Here is a 7532-nt window from a genome sequence, read left to right as displayed (position 1 = left end):
CACTGTCACAATGTTAGAGGGAAAAAAAAAAAAGTAGAAACTTATCTACTCATATTTCTATTTATAAATTTCTTTCTCCTGAACAGAGATGGGGAATGAGAGGGCAAAGGAGAATTGTCAAAAGGAGTAGAGATAATCATAAAAGTCAAAATTCACTTTCCTTAAATTTGTTGATTCACCAAATAACCATATATAATTATGGCTCCTCACCTGGAAAATCATCCATCTTTGGCCAATAGGTCTATTTACATTTCTATTATTTTTTTAAAGATTTTATTTATTTGACAGAGAGAGAGAGATCACAAGTAGGCAGAGAGGCAGGCAGAGAGAGAGGGGGAAGCGGGCTCCCTGATGAACGGAGAGCCCGATGCAGGTCTCGATCCCAGGACCCTGAGATCATGACCTGAGCTGAAGGCAGAGGCTTAACCCACTGAGCCACCCAGGTGCCCCACATTTCTATTATTTTTAAATGTTATTTCAACTAAACTCATATTTTTTATTCCTTTTCACATAATGTATCTTATAGAAGTCTTAATACTGAATAAAAGCAGCTAATCAAAAATGTTTATGAAACAAAGAAATTTACTTTTTGAAGGAAAGAAATTTAACTTCTACCACCTGGATGTTAAAAGCAAATGTGATAAATTATTTTAAAATTCAAACATGTTAAAATTTGCAGTTATTTGAATTAAATGCAACCTTCCTTTAGACATCTAATTTCCATAACTTCATAGGACTATGATTATATTGTGAATAAAACATTAGAGCTACAACCCTAAGGAATTGTAAATATCTCAAAAATTACATTTTCTGTATTTTTCTTACTTGTATTTTTTAACAGAAGAATGACTTAGTTTTGGTTTTTTTCTAGCTACTATTTTTGTGGAGTTCCTTCAAGGCAACTTTCTTCATAGTATTATATCGTACTTATGTTTTTATTTAAATAGCACTATATAGCATGAAGTTATGGAGTGATTGGGCCAGGGTCCAGGTTCTCTTTAAATGATTTACTCCATTCCCCAATCACTGTAGAAAGAAACAAAGGAGTCTTTGAACCAAATATTAGAAACTGATATGGATAGAGCTGAAGTGTGCCTTAGGCAACCTGTTATGAATGATAGTAAGGTTTTTGTTCATTTATTTCTTTTCATTTTTTGCAAAGAGAGGTTTTAAACATAAGAAAAACGGACTTTAATAGGAACTGAGGTAATTGAAGTTATCATAATACTTGATCCCCTCTCATGACTCACTTTGAAATATATTCAGAAAAATATGTATTTCTCCTGGGGAAAAGATCAGGCACAATACTAGTGCAAGGACCCAAAATAAAATGAGTTTTTACATCTTTCCCATCTTGAACTTATGCTAACTATACCACAAAATCAATTGTTATATATTTTTATTAAGATTCAATATCACTAATGAAAAAGTCAACATTTGCTAAATATAAGTACTATTTATGGTTATTTGATTAGTTAGAACAATTGTAATTCTAGATATTTTTGTAATATTTATGGAGCAATATAACATGTTGTTGCTATTGTATATATGTAAATACATAATGCAAAAATTTCCTAGCTCAGTCCACTTGAGAGTTTGGAAACAACAACACTACGAAAGAAGTAAGAACACTTAATGTGAGATTTTTTTATTACCATCTCTACTTAATGGAACCAGGGCTCCTTCACCCTGGGTTGACACAGGAAAAGTACAAAATGGGCCTGAACTCTACTTGTTCCAGAAAGCAAAGAACCATAAATCAGTGAGAGGGACTTTGTCCAAAATGTGCCAGGAGAAGACCTTCCCATCTGATTGAGATATAGTAATGGGAACTGGATTTAATTTCCCACCTGAAAAAAGAAAACTAATAAATGAACAATAAAATCTATGAAGCAATGGTTTCTAAGACACTGGGACATCCATAACTTAGGATAGTAATTCCTGAAACATGAGAAACAAACAAGGTGAACACTATGATTGTGCATCCTTAGAGCCTGAGCAGAGTTTCAAGGTCATGGTGCAGAGATGAGGGACTCTAGGCAGAGCCCAGTGGAATACGATAGATGAGGAGATGGAGCTCTGAGGTTTGGGTCCAAATATCTATAGTTTACTGGACAGAGTGCTAGAAGTGAGACAGCTATGCAGAGAGAGATCTGGAGATCTGCAGAAGGAACTGCCAACGATTTCATCTGAGTGCTGAGTGAGGAAACTACCAGAGCCGAGAAATAAAAAAAAGAGAGAAAAAGGAAAAATGGAAAAGAGAGAGCATCTGTGAGCTGCGGGTCAACTTGAAGCAGCCTAATATGTGAGAAATTGTAATCCCTGAAGGAGCAGCAGCAGAGAAATATTTGAGGAGATAATGGCTGAAATTTTTCCCAATTTAATGAAAACAATTAACTTACAGATCCTACAAGCTTATCAAAACCCAAGGCCAACAAACACAAAGGAAATATACCAAGACACAGCATAATTACTCAAAAACAGTGATAAAGATAAAATCTTTAAAGCAGCCAGAGAAAAAGACACATTATTAGCAAGGAGCAGAGATAAGGATAATAGCAAATTTTTCAATGGAAATAATGTAAGTAAGAAGATAATTGAACAATATACTTAAAGTAGATTCATTAAAGTCTGTCAACCTATATAATTCCATACCAAGTAGGGGAAAAAAAAAAAAAAAATCTCAAAAAAAGGAAAAAAAAAAAAAAATTAATTAAAACTACAAAAACTGAAAAATTAATTCCCATATATTCACATTCTAGAAACAGTGAAGGAAGTTCAATCAGAAGGAAAATGATACCAGATGGAAGAGAATAAAGGAATAAAGATGTTGCAAATGCCAGTTCAATGGGATTTTTTTTCTTATAATTTAACTATCTTTAAGAGACCACTGACTGTTGTTTCTGGGGTCCCCAGAAAACACCCTCAGGTTTGATGATTTGTTACAAGTACTCCCAGGACTCGAAAAGCCACTACACTTATGGTTACAGTTATTTAGAGAAAAATGATACAGTTTAAAATCTACCAAGGGAGAAAGGCACATGGAAGAAGTCCAGGAAAAACCAGGCACAAACTTCCTGATGTCCTCTCTCAGAAAACTTCTACAGATATACTTAATTCTCCCGACAATGTGTGTCAACATTTGTGAAATATTCTCCATCAGGGAAGCTCACCTGAGCCTTGGTGTCCAGGGTCTTAACTGGTGGTCAGTCCTGTGGTCACTTTTTAAGCCAGCAATGTTTTCAAGAAATATACATTTTCGAAATCCAAACAACCCAACCAAGTGCTCTGCCTGTCATTTAGTTCCGAAAGGAGGCAACAATAGCAGATGGGGTAAACCTTTGGAAAGTTACATGGGCTCCTGCCCAGATTCTTCCAAAGAATCTCATGGTTTGGGCAGACTGTGGTCTGGATTTATTAACTGCTGGATTTCTCAACTGGCCTCTCTTAGTCATGTGGGTCACTTTCTGATACTATTGTGGTATTACCAATACAGTGTATTTTCACATTCAGAATCTGCTAAATCCAATACCCTTCTACTCATATAAGCACAGTAGGTAAATTCAAAAAACCCTGTGAATACAATAAATGCAAAGTGGGATCATTCCCACACGAAAGCAAACTGTTGTTGGCTCATTTCCAAGATTGAGATGGAGGGGAAAAAAGTATTTGCAAATTCCATCGTGAATACCATTCTCCTTTAGACTGATGTATATTTTGCAATGTTGATATCATATCAAGGACTGCTGATGCTATATGTGGTACTATTAAAGCCTTGAGAATCTACTGTTGGTCTCCATGAACCACTTTTGTCACAGGTCGCTCATAGGCTACTATACCTATGTTGATATCAACACTCCAAACTTCTAACATGCCATTTATTAAAGAGGTGTTTTCATTTCCTAGAGCTGTTATAAAAAACAGTAACACAAACTGGGTTGCTGAAACATTTTGGGGTGCAAAATTAAGATGTTGAATCTGAGGTTTGCTCAAGCCTTTAGATGAAGCTACCAATTTGCAGGGCATATAGATGGCAAAGAAGTATACTGAGCTGTATCAGGAGTATGCAATCAGCAACATTTAGGCTGTGGGGAAGTCTGTAAGTTAGTGTTTTGGATTAATTAACATAAAATATAAAAACACAAGGATGGATGGAGAGAGAGTTGTACATTGAATATTTTAAAACATGTGTCTTATAATTTAAAAAAAAAAGATTAAAAATGTCACTGGTGAATACAGAAGTTTTGGCATATTCTCTGATTTTCCCCACTGTTTAAAATGTTGATAGTAAGTGAAAAAGTAAAATAGACTATACAAATCATACAGTATCATAGGACTAAGGGCTATCCATCACTACTGCTGAAATAATATTCTGGAGAAGCAGTGCCAACTAAGTACTTTATTCACCCAAAATAGCATATCAGAAATGTGCTATTTAAGTCAGTTATGCTGATAAATACATTTTTGAGATAGAGAATTCTAAAAATTGATAACATTGCTAAGAATCCCCAGTTTCTAATTATTGCCAACTTAAGCCTGAAGAAATTTAGCTATTTAATGCTAATGAATTATTTTCTTGTCAAGTATGATGTAACAGGCAAATTTGGACTCCTGAACCATTCCATCTGTCTGCTGTTCTATTTTTATACCCTATTTTTATGCCTTAGTTGCTTGATCTGGTTATCTTACACCCTCAGCCTTTCCAACAGCAGCAAAGCCACATAACTGGGATTTAAAAATGATGGGACTTTCAATTCCAATGTCAGGGTAAGAAACTTAACCTCAAAACCAGGTGAGATAGTCATGTGTTATGTTCTTTCATTACCTCATCAAGAAATTAAGTAAGTGTGAAAAGGATAATGCTTTGGAAAGAAAAAGATACATCATTTCTTAAAATGAGAAATTAAAAAAAAAAACTTTCCAAGTGATACTAATGTCACTGCAGTGACTGAGGTTCTTCTTTTAGAATCAAGTCACTCTCCATGCCAAAGAGCTCTCTTTAGAGAAATGGACCCATGGATCCACCTTGGTTACACTTTGCATCTGACTGTCCTCTATTAATGCTCAGACAAAATAAACCTCTCTATAATGTCAGCATTAAGTTGGCTATAATTGATATCACTGGTTTGATGCTGTTTTTCATCTTTGACCGATACTTTAGAAGAGTCACGTTCTTGTTTTATACAGCTTGTGCCTTATTCTTGGGAATAAGAAATTTCAGGGTGAACTTCATGAAATTTGATATTCTAAAGTTATCTGTTTCTTTTGACAATGATGAGCAATGAAAAAAGAAAAACTTCAAGTTCATAAATGACATTGAACCTAAGATTTGGAGAGTTGCAAAGACATGTTTTGATTTAAAAATTGAGCAGAACATGTCAGATGAGAGAAAATGAGAATATACACATGCCAAAATGTCATTTTCATAAAATACCTGTTTGAAAGATATTTCATTTTAAGCAGGAGATTAAGTAAGCCTATAAAGAAATAACTAGGGCTACTTTAAAAACACTCAAGATTTTTCTTTGTGTGAATTTGCATTTTAATTCCAAAGGTCATTATCATTCCTGTGCCAGAAACACTAGGTGTTTGTGATATAGATGGAAAATAGATTAATAAAATGAACCATCAAGGTGTGCCTGGGTGGCTCAGTGGGTAAAAACCTCTGCCTTCAGCTCAGGTCATGATCTCAGGGTCCTGGGATCCAGCCCCGCATCAGCCTCTCTGCTCAGTGGGGAGCCTGCTTCCTCCTCTCTCTCTCTCTCTCTCTCTCTCCCCCTTCCTCCCTCTCTCTCGGCCTGCCTCTCCACCTACTTGTGATCTCTGTCTGTCAAATAAATAAATAAATAAAATAAAAAGAAAAAAAATAAAAAAGAAGAAAACCATCAAAAATATCACGTTTATCATATATGATATCATAATCATATCATATATGCTAATGTATTTATCATATCATATATATGATTAACATCATATGATGATTATATATAAAACCCATTCAGGTTTTATCAACCTTCTTCTACCTCCTCCAAGGCTCAGCTGGCCAAAAAACCTACTTTAAGAGATATGTCTAAGCATGCAACTGTGGGATTCAGAAACTGATTAGATGAAGACATTCAGGAATGAAAACTAGGACTGTCTGAAGGAAGTTGAGGCTCTAATGGAATGCAAGCAATCATCAAGCAGAAAGCAACATCAGGTCATATAGGCATTTTGGCAGCATTTAATGGTGGAAATGTAGGCAGGCTCCTGCCATAAATAGCAAAATCCTGTGCCCTTGAGTAGATGGTAGTCTTAGCCTTGGTTTAGGACAGGGTTTGTCAGATGAGGTCTGGAAGTTTGGGGTAAGGAATGAATCAGAGCTAATGAACAGACTCTTGGCAAAATAAAGATAAAATCAACATTTCTCAGTAGACTACTAAGTGTTTATACACCTTCAAATATATTAAAAAATCACATGAGAAGTTGAGAAAACTATCTAAGGCCACTTAGACAGCAAACCAGCAAAACCAGCTTCCATAACAAAGGCTGATTCCAAAGACTGATTTTCACTATACAAGATTCTCTCTCAATGGAGCCTCTTGGAAGAATGGACAGGAACTAAGAAGCGATAGGGAACTGCTTTGTGCAGGTTTCAACCCTATCAGTAGTAACACTATCCATCCGCTATCCGCTAGGAATGCCTGGGAGCACTCTCCTGGGCCCTGATGAACTTCCCACAGATATCTCCCCTTTCCAAACCGAAGTTAAAACTGTACCAACCATTGTAGTTCTTATGATGCAAGATGCTTTTCAGCAACAACCATCAAGGACCTTAAAAAAATAAAGACCTGGAAATCACATAGCCACCCGTGGCCACACAGTAAGGTCATGGATGGAGAAATGCAGGGTATGTGTGACAGCAAGCACCTGTGTTTCCTGGTGTCAGGGGTGGGGGACTAGAGTTTCATGGCCTTACTCTTTAAATGTGAAACATAAGAGCAGGAATTTAAAGTGTGGGAAGAAAAAAAGTAAGTGGCCCAAGTGGGTTATCAAAAATCAACCAAGATTTCTAAAACAGGGGAGCCTCAGTGCAAGGAGTTGATTGGTTCTTTATCTAGTCAAGTGGCTGGGCAATGTGTTTATTCAAGTCAGCCATCTTTAAAATGGATGCCTCTGTGAAATGGATGTCCAGGCCATCAAAGCTTCAGTCAGGCACTTACATCACAAAGAGAGAAAAACAAACAAACAAACAAACAAACAAACAAAACCTATCAGGGCTTTACTCTACAGGAATCTGTAACTTGTCTCTATAATCACTAGTAGAAGCAGTAAATCAGTCTATAGAACAGCCCAGTATTAGTAATTGTGTTCGCCAGATTACGACTGTGTTTTGTTTTTGTTTTTTTTTTTTTATTTGACAGAGAGAGAGATCACAAGTGGGCAGAGAGAGAGGGGGAAGCAGGCTCCCCACAAGCAGAGAGCCGGATGCAGGGCTCCATCCCAGGACCCTGAGATCATGACCCAAGCCGAAGGCAGAGACTTTAACCACT

This window comes from Enhydra lutris, unplaced genomic scaffold (genome assembly GCF_002288905.1).
Source record: "Enhydra lutris kenyoni isolate GAN:26980312 unplaced genomic scaffold, ASM228890v2 scaffoldscaffold27, whole genome shotgun sequence".
Lineage (NCBI taxonomy): Eukaryota > Metazoa > Chordata > Mammalia > Carnivora > Mustelidae > Enhydra > Enhydra lutris.
The sequence above is the reverse complement of the archived record's forward strand: the minus strand, read 5'-3'. Positions refer to the sequence as shown.